We start from the raw sequence: 12,932 nt of genomic DNA, 5'->3' as shown, positions 1-12,932 counted from the left end.
GACTCAGGGAGGGGGGTGGGAGGTGAGCATGGCAGTGATCAGAGCAGGGGCTATGCTCTGCTGCTGGTTGCCCTGCCAGGGCAGGGGTGGGGCACACTGCACACATGGCTCACCCTGGGCAGAAGGGGACAAGCAGCAACAGGGCATAGCCTCCACTCCCAGCCAGTGTGAGGGTGTGGGCGCTGCTGCCACGTGCCCAGCAGGAGTGGGGGAACAGGCACTACTGCCACTTCCCCAGCCAAGGCAGGGGTATGTGTGTGGGATGCAGGTGTGGCAGCACTGAGAGCAGGGTCTATGTCCTACTGCCACTTGCTTCCTTCAACCCGCAGTGAGCCACACCCACCTCCCACCCCCCCACGCTTTGGCTGGGCAAGTGGCAGCAGGGCATAGCCCCATTCCAAGTGCTGTCGTGCCCACATCCCATGCCCCCTCATCCCGCACCCCCTGCCCTGGCTGGGCAGCTGTCCCAGCCCACACCCCAATCCATCCCTCCCCCCCACATTGAATGACATATGTGTTTGTTGCCTTAACTTTATTTTCTGAGTTATTTCTTTTCAAGCAGCTTACTAATCTTCCAAAGTACTCTTTCTTCAGTGTTTAATTTGTATCTCACATGTTCAATCTGGAAAACTCTGAAATATTCATAATATTCAATACTACTGATGTCTTCTATTTTCCAATTTTCCATTTCTATCCCTTGCAATTTTATATAGTTCCTCTCAGAATTTTAAGTTATGCACACTTATTTAACCCAAATACCATTCCTAGATCTTTTTTTGGGGGGGAGGGAGGAAATGGAGGGTGTTGTTGTTCTCTTTTTACAGTCCAACCAGTGAATTCATTTTAAGTTCATTTTAGCCATATTATTTCAGGACTTTCATATATATGTATATAAAATAGATCTCCCTTCTTAATTTATTAAATAGACTTTCCTTGTCTGTCTTAGCATTTCAGCTAGCAGAAACTGGGAGCAAAGTTGACAAGGAATCATTTTGGGAAATATCACATTATGCTTATCTGGCATTTTATTCCAGGTACACTTCATATTTTTCCATGGTATTTCATACAAATTCCTCCAACAATGAAACAATTGATACATTCTAACACTTATTAATGTGACATGTTATCACATGGCATGTGACATGCTTTTGCATAATCTACCCATTATACATGCAAGGTCTCTTATTTAATACTTACTTTTCTCCATGATTACATGCTTGTTTGCACACATCTTCAGTACCTTTTTTCTTCTTGAGGAAGTGTATCATTAGTTTGAGTGTGCTTGACAATTTTTCTCTCTAATAATTCTAGTAAGGCACTTTCAGATTGTAGGCAGCCAAGTTAGAGGTCTTAAGCTTTTAGCGTCAGTGGTTTCCTTTCATAGATTTGTTTTAATGAGTGCACTTCTTTCTGCCCTCCTGTTAGGTACACCATTTTCCCCACATTTTTTGTATAAGTATGCTGGGTAGAACATATGAGTGTCTTAATGATGGATTCCATCTATTCCTGGTGCTTTTCTATTAGATATTTTCTCAGTCTTCTTTCTACATTCTCATTTCTGATCTGCACTTTATTTTTACTGCTCATACTACTCTATTCATGCTTTTCTTTTTCCTTCCACTTCAACAAAGAATTATGCTGTTCTTTTCAGTTGCACTGCATTCGTTTAACATTGTACTTTTCTCCTCCCTCTCTTCCAAATCTCTGAAGAGTTTCTTCAGGTCATTTTCAAAAACTTGTTTTGATGATAATTTTGTTTCCTTTCAGCTTTTGACAACAGTACCAAAGACTTCTTTTTCAACTTTTGTTCAGTTTCTGCAGTGTTACAATATGAGAACTGGAATTTTTCCTACAACTTGACTGCTACTTATTTGCTTTTCATTTCTTAACTCATTCAACTTGTTTAACTTCTGTGTTAAATACTAGATCTTACAACTGATTTGATATATAGATATAATATATTTGGGGTGATGGATTTTCAGTAGCAGAAGTATATTTCTTTTTCTCTCAGATTCCCGACAGTTCCATTGTTACTATATTTGTATTCTAGTAGAGCTTTTGAAAACTTGCAATGTCCTTAATAATTATCTGATCTAGGCTTCTATTAAAATTTTCTGTTACTTACCTAAATTTCTTCTTATCTACAGATTTCAGGGAGACAGACTAAACCCTTCACTAATTTGATATAACAAGATTTTACTCTCGTGCAACATTACTTTCCTTCCTCTTTTTTTTTTCTTGTCTTCTAATATCAGTAGTACTGTAGTCATACAATGTCTCTTCACCTAGTGTCTTATCTTGAATTATTCCTTCCAATTTTTTAAATTCTATATTTTGAGAAATAAACTGAAACTTTATTAACTTATTGTTACCATACTACTACCACGGGCTTGTCTTCAGCTCATCTTTTCTTCTCTTCCTGTTCTCAGAGTTCTCTTTATCTTCCCTTAATGTTCATTAGGTATGTAGGATCCTCACTCCTGTAGTCAGCCCCCTATATTATTATAGTTGTGGTGTTTATTGATGTTTATATACTCCTTGTTTTTATTAATCATTATCTTAACAATCATCTTTCAGATGGGTGTAGCTATCTATGGATTGCAATCTGCTTGGGTCTCTGATTCTTAGAGATAAAAGTATTGTCATAATATTGAGTAATAGCTTTTTGCTATTTAGTGACTTCAGTAGGTTCCTAGCAATATCATGTATATGTTAGGAGTCCTTCACTGGTTATCTCTGTCATACTTCATAAATTGTATAGGGAGATTTTTTATTAGTTGAGTTGGTTTCCCTAGTGACATCTATTGCCTTTATATAAAAATTTTCCTTGTGAATTTCTCTATTCAAAGGTTGGCAACACTGTCCAAAATTCGAGAGCCTAGAACCTAGAAGAGAGTGAGGCAGAAAGCACCCAATCACAAGTTCCATGAGGCACCACACTGGCATTTCCTAATCAAAATCGTTTGCCTTTGGGCTGAAACCTTTCCAGTTTCTTGGGGATTTATCCTTTTTCATACTGAAAGTTGAAACTAGACTTTTATTGCTTAAAGAGAGAGATTGAGAATGCTCACACCCCCAGGACACTGTTTCAAGTCTCACACAACACACTAGTAATCAAAAGCTGACATCTATTTGGTAGCCTATGAAAATAAGTAAGTGGTGCTATTCCTGTTTCCAGTAGGAGGTTAGCACCAAAATCTATGTTTACAAACGCGTTATGTTTAGTTGTTTATGCTCAGTCAGACCGTTCCAAAAGACCACAATATTAATTGGGCAGGAAATCAACTGGTGCTCTTAATCTTACAGATGAGGCACATTGATCAAATTCACTGTTGTAGCCTATATTGTGTGACTTCCTTTGCTAATTAGTGGGATTTCCAGCTACTAACATAATTTATTTAAACAATCCTGCATTGAAATAAAGATCATAAAATGCATGAGGCACAATCCAAATAAAAATTGAAATGATAAACCAAGGATGGGAATTATAGAAGAGTCTAGGAACATTGAGAGATATGAGAGTTAGAACAGAATTAATTTATACAGGTAAGCTGTTGTGATATAAGCATTATATCTGTCTGCTCCTGTACCAGAATAAGTACAATCAAACCACTTCAACTACAAGCCCCTTTTGTCCAAGTTTAAAGTTACAGTGGGGAATGAGTGACAAACATAATGGTTAAAGTAGAATAGCTTTCTAGGGAGGAAATTCTCCCTTCCCTTTTAAAAACTGTTTGAACATATATCTATCTGTCTACAGCTGATGTACTTTGCAGCGCATATCCCCCTGAGAAGACAATTTTATAGGCACTCATAAATCATGTCAGTACTTTTGAAAACCCAACACCCCAGGTGAACTCTTTACCATTGACTTAAATCGGGTCAGGATTTTATGGTGACTGTTGAGCCTTATACTTTTTCTTTCCATGCCATGAGTATAAAGTGCCAGCATCCCGAGGTTGTAACTGATTCTAACTAGTCTTTTCTTGTGAAGTAAATCCACATATGCAAAACTGCTTTCTTCACTGAAGGGAGGGAAAGAGCAAGGACAACTTTTTATCCAACTGGAAAGAAATAATTAAACTAAATATAGTATTTGAAGACAGCTGTGGAAAAGAGGCTTACATCTTTATCTTAATCTTCCTGCACTGGTTTTAAGACAATGTGAATTTTAGAGAAAAGATTTAGCTTAATTTGCCAGATGTGAGCAGCTATTGAAGATGGAGATCTAATTCCATTATTTCAATAGAATCAAGATAAAGAGATGGTAGGAGAAAATGATATATTCAGAAGATTGCATGAAGGAAAGGACTCTTGGGAGACCCAGCATCCATGATTAGAGATAAGCTTAAATCAAAACCCCTGATCTGAACATTCAAATCTGGCTCCAGTTCATTTCTGCTTATAACAGATTTTTTTAATTCTCTCAATGAATACTCTTCAAATGTGATATTACTCCTGTACATCTTTCAGATACATTTATATTAATGAAGTGATATTGTTGACACCTTGGGAAAGGGGAGAAGTGTTCTTGGAGAATGAGTAATGTTTAGCAGCTTCTCTTTCTCAAAGGTTCATGAGCCTGTTTCTCTCCACCAGATTTAGAGGAGTCAGGTTATCTTTGTTAAAATGTATTTTCTCCCTTACACTTGTATGAAATAAGCCAGAGTGGAAAAAGAGGGATTCTTCCCTAAGGATCAAAGTCTGAGTGAAAGCATTTCTTGCCTGTTTAATTAGGGCTTAGGTTGAGATATCTTGGAAGATGAAGGGCATGTGAAGACATTACTTTTAAATCAACCTAATTAGTAGGACTGCAAAATTTTGCCGGCTGTTTCATTTCTATGCTGTTTCGACTTCTTTTGAGCTCGAAACAGTGAAATCAAAGTGAAAAGAATGGCTTCAAAACAGCCTCAAAATGAAATGAGGGCAGTCAAAATGTTTTGAAAGTTTTGAAATGTTTTGAGTTTCAAAACTGAAGCTGGGCTTGCCTACAGGGAAACAGGAAGTAAAAAGAGGGATGGTGTGCCTTAACACACACGCTGGAGAAGAAGCTCCTGCAGGAGAGGAAAGAAAGGCTCTGTCACAGTTTGGCTGCCTGAGATGCTGCTGGTGCTACTGTGCTGCTCCCTAAGTTATTCTTTTACTTATTGTTATTTAAAGTGGTGGACTGACCTGAAGCTGTAGGGAAGGGCGAAACTTCATTGGGGCACACTACAGTGCCAGTGAGTATGCACCTTAACACACATACACAGTCACACATGTCATGAGTTTTGCTTGTCATCAGCTTGAGGTGCAGTTTCCCAGAAACCCCTGCACTTACCTCCTTGACCTGGCAGGCTTCATGGCCTCATCAAGGGCTACCATACCTGCTGTTTTCACCCCCACTGTACCTTCACACTTACAAGTGATATGAGTTTTGCTTTCAAGACTTTAAGGTACAGTTTCCCAGAAACCCCTCAAGGCTCATAGAGGGCATGTCGGGACTGTCAGCCTCCCCGTAGGACCCAGAGAGGTCTCATGAATGGATCCATACCATCTTGCCACAAAGTGACTAGTGGTGTCTCTCAGGGATCCAGCCTTGGACTGATGCTTTTCAACATTTTTATCAATGATTTGGATGGGGGAGTGAAAAGCCTGCTGGCCGAGTTCATGGATGACACCAAGTTATGGGGCAGTGTGGCCAAGCCAGAAGATAGGTTGCTGATACAGGCAAAGCTGGACAGGGTTGAGAGTTGGGCAGACTGGAACAGATGAAGTTTAACACTTCTAAGTGTAAGGTGCTCCATCTGGGGGCAAATAACCCTCAACATACATACAGGCTCTAACGTGACAGCCTGACCTGCACCACAGATGAAAGGGACCTAGGGATTATTATTAAACACCGCATGAACATGAGCTGACAGTGCGATGTGGTGGCTAGCAGAGCAAACAACACATTGGTATGCATCAAACGATGCATCTCATGTAAAATTAAGGAAGTGATACTCCCGCTGTACTCAGCACTGGTGAGACCACAGTTGGAGTACTGCGTCCAGTTCTTGGCACCACGCTCCAGAGAAGAGCCACTCATATGATCAAGAACTTGTAAGGCAAGCCGTATGAGGAAAAGCTGAGGAACCTGGGCCTCTTAGCCTAAAGAAGAGAAGGTTGAGAGGTACTTGGTAGCGACTTACTGCTATATCAGAAGAGTGCATCAGGAGCTTGGGGAGCAACTGTTCACTAGGGCACCCCTAGGGAAGACCAGGACCAATGGATATAAACTCCTGGAAGGCCGCTTCAGGCTTAATACCAGGAAAAACTCCTTCACAGTCCGGGTGACCAGACTGTGGAATAAACTTCCTCCAGAGGTGGTGCAGTCACCTACCCTGGAGGTTTTCAGGAGGAGACTGGACAGTCACCTTGCTGGGGTCACTTGACCCCAGTTGTCTTCCTGCTTAGAGCTGGGGGGGGGGCTGGACCTGATGATCTGCAAGGTCTCTTCCAGCCTCTAACAATCTATAAATCTATCTCCTTGAAACTTGGCAGGCTTCATGCCCTTTGAAGAGGCTACCATCCATTCTGTTTTCATCCAAATCTGCCAAAAAATGACAAAGCTATTGGCAGTTTCATGCTTCCCTTCTATAGCCTATAGGTGAACTGTCAAAACAGCACTGAAACAGTGAAACAGTTTCGATGAAACAAAACAGAACACTGCTTTTGAAATGAAACTTGAAAAAAAATACTGTCCTGTTCAAACTGTGAAATGGAAGTTGAAATGAAACAGTGCTGTTTCTCACAGCCCTACTAATTAGCATTAGGCATTGATCTAAGTGTCGATCTCTGCTGACCTTCAGGGAGGCTAAACTGGGCAAAAAATGGTGGGCCCAATCTAAATTAGTACACCTGAGGAAGTGAACTAGTTTACATCAGGCTTGATCTAGTGAACATTTGCACATGTTTACAGAACAGCTGGGCATTGTATAGCTAGATTTATTATTTTAAATAGGATTGTTGGTAACAATTGGGAAGGCTGGGCATCACACTGAGATAGATCTTTGGATGAATTGAAACAGCAAGTCAGGCCATTTTAGTAACTATCGTTCTTTGGCAGTTCCTCTCAGTAAAGGATGATTGCCTTCCATGCTTATCTGTATGTCCGATTTGTATTAAGTATAGTACAAATAACTGGTTAGTGGCAAAAATTATCCCTGGCAGCTTGGTGGGGAACAGTTTTCTTTTTTCTTTGGGGAAACAGAATGTATTAATATTATAGTAATGCCTTAAGACTCCATTCAAATTTCTGTTTAAATTTATGAAAATGGTAGTTAGGCAGACAAACAGATCATTTGGATGATCCAAGTGTGATCTGTTAGCATCATTGGGAAATGCAAGGATAGTGATATTATTCTACCTCTTTTCTGCCTATCATTTTCTCAGACTGGGTAACAGCATAATGGGGAAGGGGGGAACACATCAAGGTTTTTGTAATTGCTTTACAGGGGATTGAGATAATTTGCCCCTGAGTATTACCTACTGTATGAAGCAATCTAGAATATCCCTTTGAAATGCATATCACTTTGTGACTCAAACTTATTCCCACCCAAGGAAATGGGTGCATTAGAATTTGGAATTTTGGCTTGAACTCATTTGTTTGAGCATCATCCAAGCTTGCAGGAGTCAACAGAAGTGAAAAAACTGTTCTGTGGGTTTACTGGATTTTGGACGTAGACCTGACATTCAATATTCTCTCTCTCTCTCTCTCTCTCTCTCCAAAAAAAAGTTTCACCGTTCTTAAGGGGTTTTCTTCCAAAATCCATTGAAGTCAATGGACTTAATTCTAGAAAGTAATTTCAGAGGGGATAATGGTGTTTACCTTTCTCAGTCCAATCTTCCTAATATCAGTATCATACCTATGATATTTTGCAAGGATTCTTCACCTCCTCAAGAATAAAAACTGATCTGGAAAATTAACTTACATTCAAAGGCCCTAGAACATCATTAGTTTAAAGAGATACAAGTTGATATGTATATTTCATGTAGTTATTTATGTTTTATTATAAGCTGTTGGTCTTGCTTCACCAACAGCTATGGTAATTTAAATGTGATTATGACCACAAAATTCTGTAGGCCTTTTTGTCTGCTTGCTCAAGAATGCAAAACACCCCACAGAAATAGATAGCTAGCAGATTAAATCTTCAGTCATAGGGAAAGAATATTTACAAAAGTTATACTTTCATGTAACTTAAAATATATATTTTTATTTTCTTTTTTGCAGAAAGAACAAAGTTGTTTTTAATATAGTAACAAGCAGTTCTTTTTTTTCCATTAATATATGTACAGTTTAGTATTCCAGAGATGAAGGAATTAGAAGTGTGTTTAATAATTTGGAATATTAGAAATCTTTGCGATTAACAATGTTTTTTAAATTTATTTTTTAATGTTTCATCTGATATCCTAATTAATGGACACCTGCAGTGAACAAACACTTTCATCCTTGAGTTAATTTGCTCTTACAGCTTGTAACGGCAAAATATTACTCATGTCATTGTAATGTATTTGATTTGATTTGATTCACCTGTTTTAGCAATGTCCATCTGTCATACAGAGGCAATTCACTTCACTGAAATGTGGGAGAACAAAATATGAATTCAAAATTTCTCTCACATGGTTGTTTTCCTATGTGGTTTAGAATAATATTCTTTAAATCATCACTTTTCTTGTATGTATATAAAATGTTATTAACAGCTGTACAACTGATTTTCCCTTAGCACTTAAGGGAAAGTGTTTAACTAAATTTAAATAATGAAATAAAATTAGATTTAAATGTAACCTCTCTTTTGAATTTTAATCTGCACTAGCACATATCATTACCGTGCTAGAGAAATGCATGATTTCATACACACACTATAAAAATGAAAATCCACGTTCTTCACATCAGAATTAAGATTATTTTTTGAAAGTTAATTATTACCATTCACAGTTAGTGATGGTCTTTAAGTATACCTGTGACATTTTTAACAAAATATATGATATTCGTATATGAACTAATATTATGTGTGCATTGATATTGTTTTAACAATTGATTTTACTGAAGATTCACTCGCTATATTTTATAGTTTATTTACGTTATACGTTAGTCAGAATGCACTACTTTTTTCCTTTTAATCCTTTACTTTATAACCCATTTTTCCACTTACAAAATCTGGGCTCTGCTTGAGCTTTTTCAAAAGTGATTGTGGCAGGTAAATGAGATATGTCTAGAGAATAGGATGTTTCGCTTTTCAGAAAAATATCACTGTTTTCTTCCTTGCCTGGTACTTTAATAGATTTTCTGAGAAGGACAAGGCACTACATTTTGAAGGCTCTAATGCTATTTCAGTTTGACATCTGTTCTAAGGTAATGGTATCCATCATTAACAATGCCATTAGTAACCACTTTCAGTCCATTGTTCTCAGTTTTTAAGCTGGTCATAAAGATCTCATTTTAGACACTTATCTCTGTGCATATGCCCCTTTAGGCCAGTGTGCAGAGAAAAAAAAAGCTTTATGACCAATCATATTGTAATCATCCATTTCTATTTAAAACTGTAGCATGTGGGATCCCAAATGCGAAGAAAAGCTGGGAAACAACAAACTCCTTTAACTACTCATTATTATAATATTCAGACTCCGCTAATCAAGCTTATGGCAGCAAAAGCATTAAACCTTGAAAAGCATGAAATGAAAAGAGAAAAATACACTGTTGGAAAGTGCATGCTGTTTTAAGTAAAACTCAGTGTACCTTCAGCAAATTTGTAATGTGGTTTAACAAATGTAAAAGTCTATAATGTACTATTTAAAATATTCAGATAAAAACCAGTGTGCTAAAGCAAACTTAAAAACTGGTTTAAATAAAAAAGGCAGAAAATGTTAAGTAATCCTACAACTTTACCTCTGGCTTGGATGTTCATATGGCATACTCTGGTGATTTTAAAACTGTATGAATTATGGTATGTACTTCTATAGCGCTTTCCATCAGAGCAGCTTAAAGAAAGTTTCATGTCATCACAAGGACTTAAAGTTGCATCACTGTACCTATTTTACAGATGGGGAAACTGAGGTACAGAAAGGCTGATGTTGAGATTAACATAATTTGGCCCTAATTATGCTTAAATATGGATTTGGGTGTCCATAAATTTGGCCTGCTTTTCCAATATGTTGTGTGCTTTTACTGCTATTGTTTTCGATGAGAATTATGGGTGCCTAGCATTACTGGAGATCAGATCATTTTCATGTATGTGCCTACATACTGATTTTGGTGCCTGCGTTCAGACACTTTGGATGAAATTTTCAAAAGTCTACATGTTGGCTTGACTCTGATCCCACATAAATCAATCTGCCTTAGGATGGGGTATCTAACAAGGATGTACTGAATATCCTAGAATGACTGAGAGGTATCAAAGTGTTAAGTGGTTAAGACAGATTGTAAATACCTTCTACATCAGTGGTGGGAAATCTTTTAAGGCTGAATGTCAATTTAGTTCAGAGGTGGGCAGGCAGGTGTTAAGTTCTAGCTACTGCCATCACTTTTCCCCGTGCTGGAATGGGGAGGATGCTCACAGGAGGTGCTTTTCCTTGTCGTGGCAAGGGGAATTGATTGACTCACACAGGCAAATGTCACCAAAAGTCCCGTGTTCACAGGCTAGATCAAAAGGGTCTGTGGGCAGGATCTGGCTTCTGGGCTGTTGGGGCTCTTATACATATGCAGGGAGGCTGCTCTGATGTGCTGTAATTACAGTGCATCAGAGCAGACTTAAATAATCAAGGCTGCTGGAGCGTGGTAATTACCATGCTCCAGCAGACTCCAGCATCACATGTATCAGTGACCCCACACTGAAAAAATGGTGGTGGGGCACTTTAAATTAAAACTTGTTCAACCATTTTTCAGTGTGGGGATGCTGATACACATGATGCTGTAGGCAATGTTAAGTATTGTGGCTCTCACCAGCTGGAGCAACTAACATGCAGAACCCCAAGAGAGTGGGGTGGCATTTGCTTAAACTGGATCCCTACTGTGGGGAAAAGGAGTGCAGGGTAAACTTACCTGTACATTCTGGAGCACAGAAGTAGGAGCAGCACATACCACTGGCATGCTGTTTTACAAGTACACAGTCCCTGCACATCAAAGGATACACAGGGAGTGACATAGAAAAGAAGCACCTGGAGATGAAGGGAAACTGGGTGCTGGAGGTGGCTGGAGATGGCTGAGAGCCAGAGCGGGGTGAAACCAGCTGCAAAAGCCTCTGCACTCTAACCTGGACCCGAGCCTGGGCTGCTGAGCTAGGCAGGAATCACAGGCAGAGCCCGAAGCTCTGAAGAGCCAGGAAGGAAAAGGCTCTGTAGCATGGCTGAAAGGGGAGCCTATCAGAGGAAGGCTCAGATTCCTCCTCACCCACAGGAGTGCACAAGCTGAAAGAGTTCAGAAGATCACAGGATCATGGATGAGAGAACTACCATTAAGAAGGGTCACATATGTTTCATGCTCTCTCAGCACCAGACACTAGGTGGTGTGAGGCAATGAGTTTAATTTGCATTTGGTGTATCTATTAATTTTTTTTATATCGCGAGACTGGGCAAAAGTCTGAAGACCCATAAACTTGACTGACAACATTGTTGCTCCAGATTTGGCCACAGAAAGGTGAATTTAAAGAATGAACACCTTATGTTTATTATTATTTCAACTGACAGCACTATGTATCCCTAGTATTCAAGGCACCAGACTGTATCTACGGTTTCTCCCTGGGAAGATACTGCTTCGTTTACAACAGGGTTGGCATATGGATGAGATGTAGGGGAGGTGGAGCCTCAACAATATGCCAAAAGGGAGAACCCTACCTTTGAAGCGACTGTAAATACCCCCTTATTGGAGCCTCCCTTTTCATATAATTTTCCTTTTTTATATCATCAAGCCTTGGCAGGTGAACAGAAAGGGACTTCAGTTTCTCCCTTTTGGTAAGACCCCAAGAGGGTCACAGGGGCTCTCAGAGATGCACTAATTAAAGCATCTATCTCCGCATCCCGGAGCACATCTATAAACATGGTAGGGCTCTGATCCCTGCTGTATATCTTCTCAGTCAAGGTAGCATTCAAACATAAATAGTTTGGAAGTGACAAGACAATCACAGGATGTGGTAAATTAATTACAAAGATAACACACTGATGCACAAAAGAAAGGACTAATATTTGTATGTGTATTCACGTGTTAGTTTGTGACTGGATGGTGCAAAGAAGAATGAACATATAGACCGCATCTTCATAAGCAGGAGTGTGCATCTGCAGCAGCACAAATAGTAGCGACACAAATTTGTGCTGCTACTTTGTGTTGCAGTGTACTTCCCCTGCTGTCTCAAGGCACACTGCACCTCAGCCACCTGAGGAGCGGCTAGCTGGGGTGTAGTGTACCTCAGTGCAGGGGCTCTGCAGTGCATGAAGATGGGGGAGCAGGGAACTCTGAGCTGCCTGCTCCCCTGTCTCCACATTTGTCCTGGCACATGGCACTTTGATGTGCTTTGTGCTGCTTTCCCCACCCCCCCTTTTATTTATTTTTTTGCTACTGGGAAATCCCAATAGCAAATTTTACCCCAGTGCTGCAAATTAGCAGTACCATGAATCATTTAATGTGCAACACATGCTGTTTGTGGTGCTGCAAAGAGGGTTTCAATGCCACGAACAGCACTTGTCTGCATGTCTGGATCTAGTTATAAAGAAGTATGCTCTCAGAAAAGCTTTGGATGTATGTACCCTAGCATTTATTTTTTCTGTCAGTTGAACTGACCAGCCAACTGATGGTAAATAAAGGCTATATTTTTCCATGTGGTTTTTACTTATTGGCAAACAAGCAGCAGTGGGACTAGGAGATGTGTCTCTGGAAGTTGCAATTATGGGCATGTCTATATGAGATATGTTAATGCACA

This window comes from Crocodylus porosus, unplaced genomic scaffold (genome assembly GCF_001723895.1).
Source record: "Crocodylus porosus isolate Cpor-Errol unplaced genomic scaffold, CroPor_comp1, whole genome shotgun sequence".
In the NCBI taxonomy this organism is placed as follows: domain Eukaryota; kingdom Metazoa; phylum Chordata; order Crocodylia; family Crocodylidae; genus Crocodylus; species Crocodylus porosus.
This window is presented reverse-complemented; position numbering follows the sequence as displayed.